The 17,649-nt window shown below is 33.9% G+C and overlaps 1 pseudogene; it reads left to right on the top strand.

Annotated features, from left to right (window-relative positions):
* The first annotated feature begins 389 nt into the window (after positions 1–389).
* LOC109490015 lies at positions 390–17,271 on the top strand (annotated as a pseudogene).
* The last annotated feature ends 378 nt before the right edge of the window (positions 17,272–17,649 follow it).

The raw sequence follows: 17,649 nt of genomic DNA, 5'->3' as shown, positions 1-17,649 counted from the left end.
TAAAAATTACATAAGTGTCTCTAGGAACTCCACCTTCCAGTGTCATCCTTAATTAATTACAAGTATTGAAGCTTAATCTTAATGTGTTTTATCTGAGTTTATTAGATTTTATGGACTTCTAAAAGTTCATCATCACTATAAAATATATAACTAAAATTCATTCATTTGCAAATGATTTGTTAAGTGGTCACTATGTGACAAAGTAGGTATTAGGAATTAAGAAAACAAAAACAAAAAACTAAGAGTGAAAAATAAACAGAAAAAAGAATAAAAATTTTTAAAAAATAAACAAAGATGCTTCTTCAATGAAGACAGACAGAAATTCGTATAAATAGCCTGTGGACCAGAAAGGTTTCCACCATTATTCTAGAGTAGATTAAAATTTAAAAATGGCGGCAGGTTAGGTCTAAGGGAAACAGTGACACCTCATTAAGGGCCTTGTGAACTATTTTCAATGTTTGAGCAAATTGGGAACTCTGGAAGGCTTGCTGCAGTCAGCACAATGAATGAGGTAGAATGTGCTAACTTGAGCCATTTTAGTCATGTATTCAGTTGTCTCAGTAATTCAGTTCTGGAGCTCAGAAATTTTGTGAATTACAATATTATACTGCACTGGTGTGTACCTTACTACCTGTAAGGAAAATTTGGTCTCACTATTGTTTTGAAAATAACCTTTCATTGGAACACAGCACAGCCATTTGTTTATGTATTGTCTATGGCTGCTTTCACAGGACAAGAGCAGAGCTGAGTAAGAGAGACAGAGATCGTATGGCTCACAAACATAAAATGTTTACTACCTGGCTCTTTATACGAGATGTTGGTTGACTTTTGATATAGTTAATAACTGCCATAGATATAATTGATGAAATTATATAGGGAGAAGGTGTGAGATCTGAAGAACTCTAGAATTGGTCTCCAAAGTGTTACTAATTTAGTGGCAGAGGAAAAAGGAGACCAGAAGATAGAGTGAAAAGGGGGACAGATAATCAGTAAGAAAAATAGGAGCATGTGGTGTTATAGAAGGCAAGGATCTTAGTGACTTATGGAGGAAGAATGGTCAACAATGCCAAACACTGCCAGAATTCAAATGAGGTATAAACTGAGAACTAGTAAAAAGTGCCTGGTGTCTTAGATAAGAGTAGTTTCAATGGATTAGGAAAGTAAGAAGAGAGTAGTGTATGAAGAATAAAAGGAAGGTTGGAAAACAAAAAGAGAAGGCCTGTGAAAGAATCTTTATTTGAGGATTATGTAAGATGAAAGAAAGTTTTTGTAGACTTTCTTTATACGCCAGAAACTAATGACAAAAAAATCTATGAAAGAGAAGAGGGAGAAGAATTGAAGTTTTAATAAAGTTTGACAAAGCCTTTCAAATATGTGAAGGAATAGTATCTAGAGCAAAGTAAAAAAACAAAAAAACAAAAAAAAAAAACACTACTTCTATTATAATAGTAAGGAAACAAAACTATTGACTGGAAATGCAAGTTATATTTTCATATTTGTGTAAAGCATTTGATGTTATCTCCTCTGACACTTTTTTCTCAGTGTTAGAAGGAAGTGCTAAGAAGGAAATGCATCATTAAGATTGAGGAATGAGGTGGAAGGATTGAAACCTAGAAGTGTGAGAAAAGTTTTGACATACTGATGGCTAGAACATGAACAAGGACAAACCATAAAAATGAAGACAAATTAATTAGCAGCACTGAGAACTCAATTGAAGTCAGAGACTGTGGATTCATAAAGACTTTGATAGACTTTCTTCTATGATTCTTTCATTAGTTTTCTGCAACCTGGTTATAGGCATGGGTATGGTACAGAGTTGGATTAATCTATTATCATGCAGCCAGGACTGGAATAAATTCTCCAATGTCACATGGTCTGGTTTAGAAATAGATATAATTGGGGAAAACCTCAAAATTTCAGGTTAAAAGTAAAAAAAAGTAAAAAAAGAAGGAGAAGGGGGAGGGGGCTCTTCAGAAGTTTGCATTTTAAAGAATTTAGTATCCAGACTAAAATACTGCTGTCTCTCTGCCTTCTCTTGTCCACACTGGAAGTTATTGAACCAAAGAATGTATACCTAGCTCAAGATCCATGATACTCCATGTTTGATTGCTTTCTAGAAGGTTATAATGTGTTAAAGTCCCAGAATCTTCATGTAAGAATGTGTGTTTCATCATGCCTTCATTCATTTAATAAATATTTACTAGGTAGCTTTTATTGTACATAATACTACATTTTTCAATTCTGTGAATTTAAATAATGATAGATCTTTAGAATTCAAAAATGTTCTATTTAAAATTTATGCTGTCATTGTACAATATGTACACTTATATAGTAATTTGATTTATTATAAAAATAAGTCTATGACATTATGTTTATATTATCAGTAACTAAGATACACTAGGGAAAATGGAACAATTGCTACCTAAAACTCAGGAGACCCATCTCTAGACTTCTCACTCAGTAGCTGTGACCCTCATTTCTTATTTATCATACAGATATTATAGTTGCTCAATCCTTGCGGATACATTTTTTTTCTCATTTAAAATATGGAAGTTTAGATTCAGTAATCTCTAAATTATCTGAACTTTATGACAATTTTTGTCTGCATGAACCACTTGGAGTCAGAGCCAGCAGAGCCACTGAAGGAGGAGGAAGAAGGGAGAAAGCAGGAAATCACTGTGAATATCTTACTTTTTAGTGTGTTTGATCATATAAAGAGTACATTTTCTAGTTTCAAGATGGAACCAAATCAATGTCTGCCACCTCTGTGGTGATTTGCAGACGCAAAAATCACAGAGTATAGATCAAATATGATTCTCCTCCTGCCCTCTGAAGTAGGAAAGAAGAAAAAAGAGAAAAACAGGGATTCTGGGAGAGGAGAGAGTAAAGGCTATGTTACCATTTCAAGCAGGATTATATCTTCAGTGATTCAGAGAAATTGACAAGTAGAGTCTAGAAAATGGGCCTTCTGACTTTTTGTTAGGTATTGGTCCACTTCTGCAGTGTACCACTGTTATTCATTAATACAAAGATAATTTTACAGGCTAAATTTAAAAATAATTACTCAAGCTTTCTTCCTTTTATGTTAGGCTGAGGTCTTGAACACAATAATTAGCTGCAAGTATCTACAGTCTTGTTGTTCCCCAGGAGGCTGACAAGTCACCTGAGTACTTGGGCTGGGTTGATGTTTTCAAGCATTAAAAAGATGGGGCAGAAAAAGTAAAATGACTTGGACAGTGTTGCAGAAATAATGTCAGAGCTTTATTCAAACCTAGGGCTTCTTAACCAAAGAACCCATATTCTCAACACTGTATTAAATTGGGTTCAGCAATAGGTATCCATCGTGAGACAGGTACTTTTATCATTATTTTCATGGTCATGATTAGTAGCAGATGTGCCAGAAATGCCTAAGGTTGCACCTGAACCTCGTCTGTAGTCTCTAACTCCTAGACCCCCTTCCCTAGCTGTCTCCATGCATGTATCTCCTACTTTATACTAGGATTTTCGTTGATTGATCTGCAGAAAAAGCATCCTTTTTGTCCTTTGACTTATTCCGTGGAATTTCTAGTTTTATTTCCTTTTTATTCTGAGCATGGCAAATGTATTGCCTGCTGAACCAGGGGCTTATCACCCTTCAAAACTAGTGACCCAGAAAATAACAACTTATGTAAGAGGTAGTCATATGCTTATTTCCTTGCTTTTTATTGAGAAATGAATTTTATGTGTTTTCCGTCTTGTTAGTTTTTCTGTTTAACTGAATTCTACCACTTATTGAGCAACAATTTGGTTTTTCTTTTAGATACATCACATGCTTTACATCATTAAAACATGATAATTTGTTAACTTCTAATACCATTTTCTGGCTCACATATATGTTATTCTTCATAATTTAATTAATTGACAGAGGAAATCACTTCTACCGTGGACTCAAATTATTTGTTTGAATTTTTACTCCAGCTACATATCAGGAAACTTACATTAGCTGCTAACCATGTTTAAGGCCCTCATTATGTCATCTATAAAATGATGCTAATAGTGACACCTTTCTTAGAGTGGCATAAAAATAAATATGATAATGTCAAAAATTATTTTTTGTTATTTCTGCTGTACAATTTTTAGTAAATATTAGCTTTATATTAGTAAATGATTACCAAAATAAAATCGTTTCAAAATTAATTAACTGAGTATTTGTTTATGCTGTCAGATGTCAGGGCAATTTCATAAAGTATTCTTTGGTCCTGGGAAAATACATGATCTCCTTTAGCTTGTATATATGACATGATGGCAGTGAGATATCTTTATAAGTGACTTTTTACCAGCAGCAGTTTTGGTGAAGCTTTTCTTGACTCTAATTTGCTCTGAAAGATTCATGCGGTTTTTTAAAGTTCCTGTGAGCAACTTTGCAACTGAAATTGAAAACTCGACTGACCATATGTCATTTCAGATTTAGTTCCAGAGGACGATAAGATAATCAGGATGAATAAGGGGTTGGCTACCAAAATGACAATAAACAAATGTGAAAATGTAACGAAAGAGCTGCATTAAAATGCATGATTAGCTTTGCAGCAAAATTTATGAGCACTAATTTCATTAGGTCACTTAGTTAACTTGAAGACATTTTTAGTGATAAAAACTTCACTTCCCAACTGACCTAAACATTTGTTGCAAAAAAGAGAACTCTGGCTCAAGGCAAAATTGTACCTCTAACCTTACCAGCGTTTTTTATGTAGGATGCCGTTGGCCTCAAACTATATGTTGAAAAAACACTGATGCAATTTTTACTGCATCTAGCACATTCTGTCCTATATTATCATAGTTATTTCTGTGTGCACATTATTTCTTCAACTACCTAATATAGCATTTAACTATATTAATTTTTATGTTCTAACTATCTTATATTCTGATGTGCATAAAAATGTGTAAATAGGAGAGCAAAATAATGAATAAGTCATACTTTTGGAGGAAAAAGAATAAGACTCAAAATAAATGTCATCATTTTTTGATAGAACACCTATTGGTTCAAATTCATATCTAAAACGTTGGACTATTTAATCCATTTATATTTGTGTTTACATTGACTGTCTTTATTAGAGTTTTCATTTGACATATGTGTCCCAAGATTATTTTTTTTTGGAATCAATTGATTAATTTTTATTTATGTTTCCCTCTATGTTTTCCAGTTTGTTTTAGTGGTTAACTTAGAGATTATATATGCATACTTGCATTATGACAGTAATACTAATTTTGAGGGTAATGAAAATGTCATGGAACAATTTATTTTGCCTCTCTTCAACAATGCTAGAAATTTAAAACATTTTCCCCTATGGGCTGTACTCAGTCTTTTTGTTTCATTCCTATAATGCATTTTAATTTCCATATAGTTGAGACCACACAGAACATCACTATTAACATTTTAAAAAGTCAGTATTTATTTAGATTTATTTGCCTTATAATGCCTGTCAGTCTGTCTTGCACTTCCGTGTTTTTAATCTGCTAAAGAATGTGCTTGATATTTTCTTTCAATACTTTATTTTTTAAATTTTTTTTTAAGAGTTTATTCATTTATTTGACAGAGAAAGCTAGAGAGCACAAGCAGGGGGAGCGGCAGCCAGAGGGAGAGGAAGCCTGGTGGGGGCTCGATCCCAGGATCCTGGAATCATAACCTGCGCGGAAGGCAGCCGCTTAACCATCTGAGCCACCCAGGCACCACTTTAAAGATCCAATCCATTGTCTTCTGGCTTCCGTAGTGTTTCTACAGCGAAGGGTTTTTTTCTGACTGTTTTCAAGATTTTCTGTTTGTCTTTGGTTTTTGGCAATTATTCCAAAGTGACCAATGCTCGATGTTACAAGATCAATACATGGATATAAAATAGATTCAGAGTGAAAGTTGAAAAAAACAGAGCGCAAGTTGAGTCAATGGATTTGAGTGTAACAGAATACAAAGAATTTGTTGATATTCTTTCGTATTCCATGTGATGACTATCTTTATAAAACTACTGCTTGTCAGGTTTTTTTTGTATATATCAAAGAAAAATATTCCCAGTTACCTAAAAAAGTATTATCCTCTCCAGTTCTCCTCCATTTTCTTACTACATGATCTTTGGAGCCCAAATTTTCTTTATATACTTCTAACAAAACAATATAACAGATTGATATGGGAAGCATATGTGATAATCTAGCTGTCTTCTACCAAACCAGATATGAAAAGTATTTACAAAAACGTGAAGCAATTACTTATAGCATTAATTATATTTTGTTTTAGAAAAGATAGTTAAGGTTTGTACATATGTTACATTAACAAAATGGATATATTCATGGTATTTTAAAAATGAATTAAATGCGTATTTTGAAAATTTCTGTCTTATTTTCTAAATCATTAAGCATTCACAAAGAAAGCATTTTAAGAATGTAAAATATAAAATATTCCTATAAGAAATATTCGTTTAGATGTGCCTACATGTGATCTACTTTGTATTTATCTCAGTTAAGATCCAGAACTTCTTGAATGTTGGGATTCACAGAGCTTCTTGCTATTGCTCATTTATTTTGGAAACGCCTCAGGCATTAAACTATTTTGATATTATTCTACATAGCTCCCTTTCATCTTTTTCTTTGATTCCTGTTAAACATATGTTAGACCTTTAACTCTGTTCTGCATGTCTCCTGTTTCCTTTTCTACATATTCTACTCTTTCCGTCTCTCTTTCAGTTTGTATTTTTTCTATTGACTTGACTTCCATTTCAGTAATCCTATTATTGGTGGTCTATTCTATTTTCATATCCATCTATTGAGTTCTTAATCTTATGTATTACATTGTTCACTTTTATAATTTCCATTTTAATTTCTTTATATGCAGACATTCCTCATTTTAGACTAAAACTCTTGCATATCACAACTGTATCTTCGCTTTGCTAGTCAATGGAACCCTGCAGAGTAAGAACTCGGTATCAACAGCCCCCTGTTTCAGTTAGTACTGTGTCATGCAAAGTGAGGGCTTTACGTATTCCAGTTATATATAATACTTCTTTATACTTCTTTATTTTCTTAAACATATTAATTATGTTTATTTAGAATTCCTTTGTTAACTCTATTAGTTACAACAGTAATACTCAGAATGCTAGTATGTGATTAGATAAGGAGTTGCTCCGAATGTAAATCTCCTACATCATTGCTTAATTCAGTTGATTTTGTAAACATCAAACCTAACTTATGTGTATTTATATTATGCTAGATGTTTAAAGAAGGAAAAATGCAGAATTACTAGCTATAACTTCTTCTGGGATAATTTTTAAGAGTAGAATAATTTTTAAAATGTTAAATACGGAAGGGCTAAAGAGAATCTTCATGTTTATTTCAATATACTTTTTAAAAAAGAATATTTGAAAGGGGAAGATGTATTAAAAATTTTTTAAATAAATATAATACAAAGTTTGAGAAATGAATAAATATATTATGAGGGTAAAGGAAAAAATATGGATTCTAACAGGTTTATTTCAAACATCTTATGTATTAGACATTAGAGTGGGCCTTGAAGACAATACTTTTGGATTCCTTATCACTCCTCCTTCATTTTTCGTGTCCTACTTTTTCTCTTTCTATTTTCCATCTTGGATCACTTCATTTGATTCCCCAAAGCCTTGTTCTGAGTGAATGTGGAAAGAAAATAGGAACACTCAGACATACAGTGTTGGAACCACTGACAGATCATTCTCGAATAAGCCAGTGTTACTTCTTCTAGTCAACTAATTCATTCTAATCTCTTAGAATTCAGCTGTAAATCCATCTGTTTTTTCCTGAAAATAATAGAGCTTTTAATGCTGTCTTTTCTGAAAATGGCCTTATTTGGCATCCTAATTTTAGCAAATTTATACCCTAAGATTGGTTTGTCAATCTGACTACTTTAGACACAATATGCTAAAAGTATATAAACATAGACTGATGCTCAGGTACATAATTCTCCAACTATTATTTTTATCATAGAAGCAAAATAGAGTTAGAATAATATACAATATTGAACAGAAGGAGAGCAAATTTTGTATTACTTTATTCTCTTCCCTGACATTTTTAATTTGAGTCAATTATAACTTCATAGGAAGTTTCCAGGAACTGTATTCCCTGGCTTAAAATCAGTACTCCAAAGAAACTCTTTCTTTTTAAAAAATTCTTACCATTAAAGAGCAATCTTGTATGATTGGTATCAACATGTTTTTTTCCACATCTACAAAGCAACTACTGTCAACCTTTCAACATTTACTGAAAATAACCCTTCATCAGAGCTCCTAGATTCATACACAATACTATTTCACCATTAAGTTTGAAGACTTGATTCCTGTGCCCATGCAACTCTGAAATTTCCTACTATTTTCCAACCTTTTAGTGATTTAGAAGAAAGTGAAGAAAGTAGAGTAGCAACTAAAAAGTCACACTCAAAATGAACACTTTTATTTCTATTTTAAGAGGTGAGGAGAATACCACATTAAAAAAAAAGTGAGAAGCATCTCTCCTTTGCTTCATAAAGATAGCAGAGAACCCATAGATTCTTCAATAAAAGCATTTTATAAGATTTCCAGGAAAAAAAAATATTGCTGGAATGATTTTAAAATGATCTTAAGAAAATGAAACTGTGCAAGTATGCGTAAATTTTCCTTCCCAACTCTGTCTAGAATATTGCTCTTTGGGATATATAAAAATGTATTTGAAGATGACCTCATCTTTACTTTATGGTATATACTTTGCAATTGCCCAACAAAATTTGAACTCAGTCTTGATGGACCCTATTAAAATATGGCAGTAGGGTTGCAAACATGTTAATTTTGTAGAAAATAATTGAGAAAATCACATTTAAAAAATAATATTGAGAATAGGAGAGAAAAGTATATATAACACACAAGTCTCAAATTTAAGTATTTAAAATTAAAAAGTCTTCCCATATAAAAGTTCTACATAAGAAAAAGTTTATCCAAGTCTTTCATCATTATTCACTAGACTCTCTTAATAAAATAAACTAAGATACTCTAAACTTATTTTCTAGAAATGGCAATTAATGTAGTACATTTATTCTAGGGATTTTTTAAATTAAATAGCTCTACTTAGTGGTAAAATCATATGAGAAATCACAGATTTGAATTTGGGACGTTAAAGTCATATACTTCTTTGTTTCTTTAGAAATTAATTTCTTAGATTGCAAAGATAAGAGTATAGAATTATCAAGTAGTACCCCTGTTATATTATCTGTTTTAAGAGGTAAAATACCCATGATAACTTCATAGTAGGCCCACGTTTTGTCCCGATCCGTCTACTGCCTCTATTCTAAATCTAAAGAGAATGATTTATTTTTTGTGGTCTAATGAGATCTTTATTTTGTCCTATTTCTATTGTTCCAATGCAATTAACTGGCATTATGGTATACAAAGAGTGTACTGATTTGAAAAATACTTTTTTAAAAGATATATAACACAAGGGACATTATGCAAACATTCGTAAGTTAAATGTAAAGTATATTGTTAGAACCTATAATCGTTCCTTAAGTCAAGCCTGCCTCCTTCCTGAGAAGTGAGGTTTCTTTAACCAAGTTCTATTTTTTATTGGTCTTTCTTCTTCTGGATGATGCACAGCATTTATTTGATTCCCTTGGAAGAATCCATTATGTTTGCAATTAAGCACAACATCAAGTAAACATTTACCACATCAAGTATCTAACTTTCTCTAAATCTTACATGGTTTTCTCATAAAAGTGTTCATAAAATTTCCTCAGGACTCCCCAGACATTTTATCTTATCATTACTCAACTTAATTTTTATTTTAAAATTGGTTTAAATATCTTCTCCCTCCTAAAGTGTCTGTTCCTTAGATTCATCATATAGGATTGTATACAAGATCTCTAAATATATAAAAGAGTAACTTTTTGGCAAGACAGAACATGGAAAATATAATTTCCATTTTGTCCCATTCCAAGATGTGGTTTCATCATATGCTATTACATTAAAAAATACACAATATAATAATTTAATTCTTTTTTTTTAAAGATTTTATTTATTTATTCGACAGAGATAGAGACAGCCAGCGAGAGAGGGAACACAAGCAGGGGGAGTGGGAGAGGAAGAAGCAGGCCCATAGTGGAGGAGCCTGACGTGGGGCTCGATCCCACAACGCTGGGATCACGCCCTGAGCCGAAGGCAGACGCCTAACCGCTGTGCCACCCAGGTGTCCCAATAATTTCTTAAAATGTGTGTATTTCAGATTGGTAAACCAATTCAGACCCTTTTTCATATTCAGAAATGGTTTCTAGGAAAGACACTTACTTTGTGCATGCTGTATATTTCATGACCAAAACTTTATCATATACATTTAAGACACACACCCAGAGCTTTATACTCCAACAAATTTGCACCAAAAAATAGAAACACTTGATGCTAATTAACTATGTAAAGAGGATTAAAGTGCTAAGAAATAACCTTTGCCTTAATCAGTGGTAAATTTATTTAAAATGTTAAGAAAATGGAAGGAGGACGATAAAATCAGTTTTGCTAAAAGGGGTATTAAGAAAAACATTTTGATTCTCTAAATTCTATGGGAAATACGCTTACTGGTGGTCATTTAATTATTGGAGAGGAAGCTGTGAAAATGGCCCCCAGCGGGAGTGCAGATTTATCATTATCATGATGCATATAGAACAGAAAATTTAGCCTAGGCTTTTAATATATATTCCTGCATTGAGGGAAAAAAAAAATCCTAGTAAGCTGTGTGAGCATGGTTTAGATTGCTCTGGCACATGGTCAGAAGCGAGTAGAAACATTACTCATTGCAAGCACTGGAAACATTTTGCCCAGGGGAGAAGGAGGCAAACAGCTGAAGATATTGCCCCGTCAAAGGAAATTTCTTGAGTATTTTATGAGTGATAAAAATCACATTGGATAATTCCCCATACTTATTTTTGAGAAATCCAAAAGATTCATCGCTAAACACTCTTCACAGAACCTTACATTGCCACAGGACATGTCACACTGACATTGTTTCTGTGGAAGCCAGCAGCATAGACTGAGCCACTACAGAAGCAGCAAGTATTCTAACATAACCGTAGTCCATCTGGACTTACGAGGTAGTTTTAAGTTTCATTCAGCTTTTATTAGTATTATGACAACCATCCCAGTCTGTTTTCAGAAGCTTGTCTGTCCAGTTGCCCATGAATTTTATCAGGGGAAAAGTGCTGACAGTGTTCAAAATTACCAAAGGATATTATTAGGGAGAAGATGGTGGATACCAAAAGTGAAAATGTTCTACCATGCCTGTTGAGCTAAACTTCATTATCTTCTTGCTGGTGAAATGCAGTGTGTTCCACAATACATTGTACCTCATTTACACGTATTTATGTATTTTTCAAAATTATTCTTATTGTTCTTAGGATAGTCCCACCCCCCCAAACCCCCCACAATTATTAAGTTCGCCATACTCTCCCCATAATCTATGAGTTTGATCATGGTCCTTACACCATGATAATCCTTACACCTGATAATATCTTATGATCTAGCATCACAAAAATATTTCTGCACCATCAAAAAGAAATAGTGGTTTTGTCTTAATGGCTAAGCAATAGTTTAGAATTTATTCTTTAATATAGGGTCAATAACTGAGTTTGATTTTAAAAAAATTATTGAATATTATTGGCCCACTTTCTTCACATTTAAAATCAGAGAAAATTTTATTATGGTTAAATGACTTTAACTGTGTTGAACTGGATTAAAAGTAAAGAAAAATATTCTGGGGAGATGGTACATAACTCGTTTTCAAAGAGAAAATTTCCACGGCCATGGAAAGTAATAGCATCATTCTCCGACAATATTGCCCTACTTAATTTTTTTAACAATAATAACAAAACTGGTGCTCTGAGTTTGACATATTTTGAAATAATTTAACAAAATTTTCTAAGGTTTAATACTTAGTCCTTAGACTGTAAAGATGTAATAAATGCAAATTTAAAATTTTTACAGTTTGAAAATCATGCAGAAGTATCAAGCCATTTCTTGAATAGGAAAAAAAATCGTTTCAGTATGAAAAAGGCAATACTATGATTTAGGGCTAAACTTGGATTATAAGGATAGGAAACATAATTACATCAGTAATATTACTGCCTAAATTGTAAAACAAAAGGAAACACTGCAATGTTATAACATTCTACCAGCATTATATAAAATTCTGGTACTCATTTGTGATATTTTAGTAGATATTTTAATATTCTGTTATTGAATTGCTTTAATAGCATCACAGTCTGTGTCCTATTACTGACTTCCACGAACAGCATGAGACAATTGGGTCTTGGTAATGCAGTCGTAGAACAAAGTGGTTTATCATATAAATTGGTATCCGTAGGAGTAAATAATTCTGATGAGATTTACCTCATTTATTTTAAGAAATAAAATAGTATCACTAGATTTCACAAAGCATAATTAAAATCCTAATTGAAAATGCCATGTGCTACATGTGTACTGTCTGTCATCTCACTTTTTTAGAGTTCTGCCAGTATTTTAAATACATCTTGCAAGGACACTCTACTAGCAAGACAATTCCTTTGTGATCTTTATACCTAGCAATGTAGATCAAATGTTTGATAATTCGTTTCTTTGTATTATAAAAATAATTGTAAGTGAATATAGAATTAGTTTGTTATGAAAATTGATAATGGTATTAGCAAAAAAGTTGACCGAGATATTAGAGTACATAATTAAGCTTTCCTATGTGGTTTTATAGGTAGAATTAACTCTACGTATTAACTCTTTCTTTCTGGCACTATTCACCTTGTTAATCTTAACAATATACACACTAGTTTCTGATTGTCTGAATTAATGCAACTTCACATGAACAAGAGATTCGCTTAAACAGTCAAACAATCATGTTTATTATCATATTTGTTTTTATACATCTCTGTCAGAAAAAAATAAAATAAATCTAAGCTGTAATGTTTTTAGTCAGAGAAACTGAAACCAGTTAAAATCGGTAAAGTATATAAAATTACTCATACTTAATAAGAAACCGTACTGCTGCTAGTCCCTTTTATGACTGTTCAATAACGTGACTTTAGATTCTATATATTATGATAATAGAGCATTGCAATTTTATGTCAGAATTATAAATCGAAGGGAAATGTTTTGCCTTATACCACAAAAAGAAAAACAGGTTTGTTTGGCTTGTAAAAGGTCCTCCTCAGTTTGCTACCCACTAAATGTGTGATACTTGATTAGAAATGTCATCAAAAGAGAGGGAGCAGAACGTTATCAGTCCAATAACTAAGAGATGTTTTGTCCTTATTTACGACTGTTATATTAATCAGAACGTTATACGCTACAAAATGTGTATTCATTTTTCAGGTTTACAATAAAGAATAGGAAAAAAAACTGCACAGAATATAAAGTATGGAAGTGCTCACAAGGATCAGCTGTGGCCTTATTATGTTTTCCACCCATAGTTTTGTTTATTTGTTTTATTTTGTTTTCACAACAAGCTATGAAATGGTCATACATTTGTATTCCCTAGGCTGATGCTAAGACACACCTTTTTCCCCCTAAAAATTTGCTCACAGAAAATAATATGTTTTTTATTAGACCAGTTGTGGTCTAATATACAAATATATATATTTGTAATTTATAAATGAACCTTTGATATGTATCAAGTATGAACCTAACATAAACCATATTACCAGTTGTTAGTATTTTAACATTCTGATACATTACTAAAAATACAGTAAATACAACAGTAAATCTTAATGTGTTATCTTCAAAATGTTTCATTTTTGCATTTGAATTGTTCTCAGAGGGCTTATTTGAAAGCAAGTGTTAAAGCTCACTGGGAGGATGGCCGTTATCTTCAGCTGCTCCCCATTCCTTCCTGCACCCACTGAAAGCTGGGATGGAGGAAATGAGCTGATCTGATATAGCCCAGCTGAGGCTGAAGCTTCCTTTGCCAAGTCTTTTGGAGAACAACAGCAGAGAATTTCTTTTCTTTAAACTTAGGGACTTAAGACAACTTTGAAAGGCTAATTAATGATTAGGTAAAATGGGTTATTTTGGATAAACATGAAAGAAAATGTACCCAAATGACTCATCATAGTTGATATTTGAATAAATAACATATTCAAGACATTTTTATTAAAATCTTGTCACGTATCTCGTTTTAAGATCAAAGATACCTCCAAGCCTCTTGAAGGATTAATTTTTACTTTTTTAGTGAATAATCTTACACTTCTACGTTTATATAATTTTCAAAATAAAACACATTAAATATACGGCACACTGTTTTTTTACTTTATGAGTCAAAATATTTCTTTAAGATGTGGTGATCGGTCTCATTCAAACTAAGAGCATCGGAGCTCTTTTTTGTGGTGCCTCGGAGGTGATCGGGTGCTTCAAGGGTGAAGCTGAACGTCTTTTTCCCAGTTCCTGGCTGCCAGAAACTCACTGAAGTGTATGATGAAGGCAAACTTTGCACGTTTTATGAGAAGTGTGTGGCCAGAGAAGTTACTGCTCATGTTCCAGGTGAAGAATGGGTGGGTTATTTGGTTAGAATCAGTAGCAGGAATGACAGACAAGGCTTCCCTATGAAGTGGGGTGTCCCGATCCATGGTTGTCTGCCGGCTCCTGGGCAAGGGTCATTCCTGTTAACAGATCAAGGACTGGAGAAGAAAACACAAATGTGTTTGGGTTTGCATTGTGGATGCCGATCTGAGCATTCTGAACTTGGTCAGTGTAAAAAAAGGAGAGAATTATGTTTCTAAACCTACTGATACATAAACAAAGGTAAGAAACCTAGGACCAAAGTGCCCAAGATTCAAATCCTCGTTACTCCACGTGTCTTGCAACAAATGTGGGCATGTTACTCTGAAGAAACAGCGTATTAAGAAACATAAGCAAGAGGCAGCAGAATATGCTAAGCTTTTGGCCAAGAGAATGAAGAAGGCCAAAGAAAAATGCCAGGAACAGATTGCCAAGAGACAGAGGTTGCCGTCTCTGGGAGTTTCTACCTTTAAGTCTGAATCCACTCAAAAATGAGCCTTTCTAGGGGCACCTGGGTGGCACAGCGGTTAAGCGTCTCCCTTCGGCTCAGGGCGTGATCCCAGCGTTATGGGATCGAGCCCCACATCAGGCTCCTCCGGCATGAGCCTGCTTCTTCCTCTCCCACTCCCCCTGCTTGTGTTCCCTCTCTCACTGGCTGTCTCTATCTCTGTCGTAAATAAATAAAATCTTAAAAAAAAAATGAGCCTTTCTAAGAATAACAAATAAGGTATCAAAAAATAAAATAAGGTAAAATAAGACAAATGGAAATTAATGTTCCTTATCACAAAGATGTCCCCAGAACCTGTGAATGTATTTAGTTTTATGACAAAGGGGAGTGATGATTGAAGACAGAATTAAAGTTGCTACTCAGCTGACCTTAAGATAGGCAGATTACCCAAGACAATCCAGATGAACCTAATTTAGGTGCAAGCGTACCTATAAATAGGAGAGGGAGGCAAAAGCGTGAGTTGAAAGATGTGACTAAGGAAAGAAAGTGTAGTAAGGTATAACGTTGCTATTACTAGGGATGGGGGAAGGCTGCTGTGAATGTGGGCATCATCTAGGAACTAGAAAGGGCAAGGAAACATATTATACTGTGAGGACCCCAAAAGGAGTGCCATGCTGCTGACACCTTGGCTTTCTTTTGGTTGAGTGAGACCCCAGTTGGATTTCTGAACTACAAAACCGTAAGTTGGATACATTTTTGTTGTTTGAAGCTACTACGTGTATGGAGATTTGTCAAAGTATCAATAGGTAACTAGTGAAATACATGATATTTTTTGTATCGTGGAAAAAATGAATAAAACATTGTAAATCTGCATATATATTTACTGCATAACGTGAATTGACAAAAACCTTAGTTGAGGGGCGCCTGGGTGGCACAGCGGTTAAGCGTCTGCCTTCGGCTCAGGGCGTGATCCCGGTGTTATGGGATCGAGCCCCACGTCAGGCTCTTCCGCTATGAGCCTGCTTCTTCCTCTCCCACTCCCCCTGCTTGTGTTCCCTCTCTCACTGGCTGTCTCTATCTCTGTCAAATAAATAAATAAAATCTTTAAAAAAAAAAAAAACCTTAGTTGAGTCAGTGTGACATACGGTTGACAATTTAAAATATGCCCTTGGTCTCTCTAATCCCATTTCTGGGAGTTTATCCTAAAGTTCCTTTTACATATACAGAAAATGATATATGCACAAAAATACTGATTTTGAGAAATTTTTTCAACTTAAAATATTTGAAATAAGTGAATATAAATCGGGAGATATAGCTTCATGAGCATTGGTGCTTGTGTGAGTGAATTGCTTTTATAGACTGTGACAGCTATCGCTTCAGAGAAAGATACATTGGCACATGGAGGCAGATGAAGGTTAATTACTTTCAAAAGTACAGATTTTTGAAAAATTGTGTGTTGTACCACGTGTACAAACAACTTCTTAGAAATGGGTTTAAAATTCATATACTGAATTTCAGGGCTAATGGTGGTAATTTTTTTTTAAGGCTACAGGTGTGTGGGTGACAGAAACGTAAGGATAGTTGGTTTTCCAACTGTAGCCCACTTTTTGTCGAGGATAAAGTTAGGTTTTGCTGACCTATTCTTACATTTTACTTAAATCGTGAGAGAGAAAATTGTAAGAGTTTTCTTTGTCACAAGATTAGCGAAAAAAGAAACATGAGAAACAGAGTAAACAGATACTGCAAAACAGCTGATTATCTTGTTTGGAACATAAGGAAGTCATTGGCACTCTGATTGCCCTTCTAATGGGCCAGTCTCCAGGTGTATCAGCATAACAATACTGAAAACAAACGTCCCATCATAGGAAGGGCTTGTGCTGAAGGTGAATTGTTATTTTTCACTTGGGAGTTCCAAATGAGATGACTATATGGGTAGATAGATCTCTTCCAATGGTGCTGTAGGTATGGTAAGAAAAATCATCTATTTACACCTGCTGTTTTTAAAGGTAGAAGGGAGGATGGAAACTCTCCTGATGAAACAGTTACACTGTCCACACAGCCACATTAGACTACTCTGGCATTTCGCCCACTGAAGAAGGTTTTAATAAAGAACCTCAGATAATGCCTAACGTCAGCAATGGGAAGAATACTTACCAGGTTGAAAATTTGAAGCAGCCACTTTAATCTTGGTTCCAGATTCCCCACAAAAATATTGTGGTGGATGGCTGTATGAATCTCCTAGGAAATGCTTGTGTGTCATGTGTTGCAGAACAGCTCTAAGGGTCCTAGACCTGTGGCTATACACAGGATAGACTGGTACCAGTGGGCCGGACAAATTGATAATACATAGTAGCTTGGCACTTGGTGGGGTAGAGCTTGGAGGAACAGCTTTGTTTTCCCTAAAATGAAAATGAATCTAATGTTGAGAGACCCAAGAAAAAGAAAAAAAAAAAATCACAATAAGGACTAGGGTGCACAATAGTGAATTATCTCCTAAAGATCATGAATATGTTCTTAGCTATACTTTGAATTTTTATTTAATTTTACATGAAATTTTATGTAATACTGATGCATGTACCCAGTAAGTTAATAGAATGAAGATACTGACCTGTATTAAGATTCCATGAATTTTGGGGGCACCTGTGTGGCTTAGTTGAT

This window comes from Ailuropoda melanoleuca, chromosome 3 (genome assembly GCF_002007445.2).
Source record: "Ailuropoda melanoleuca isolate Jingjing chromosome 3, ASM200744v2, whole genome shotgun sequence".
NCBI classification, from domain to species: Eukaryota; Metazoa; Chordata; class Mammalia; order Carnivora; family Ursidae; genus Ailuropoda; species Ailuropoda melanoleuca.
This window is presented reverse-complemented; position numbering and strand designations above follow the sequence as displayed.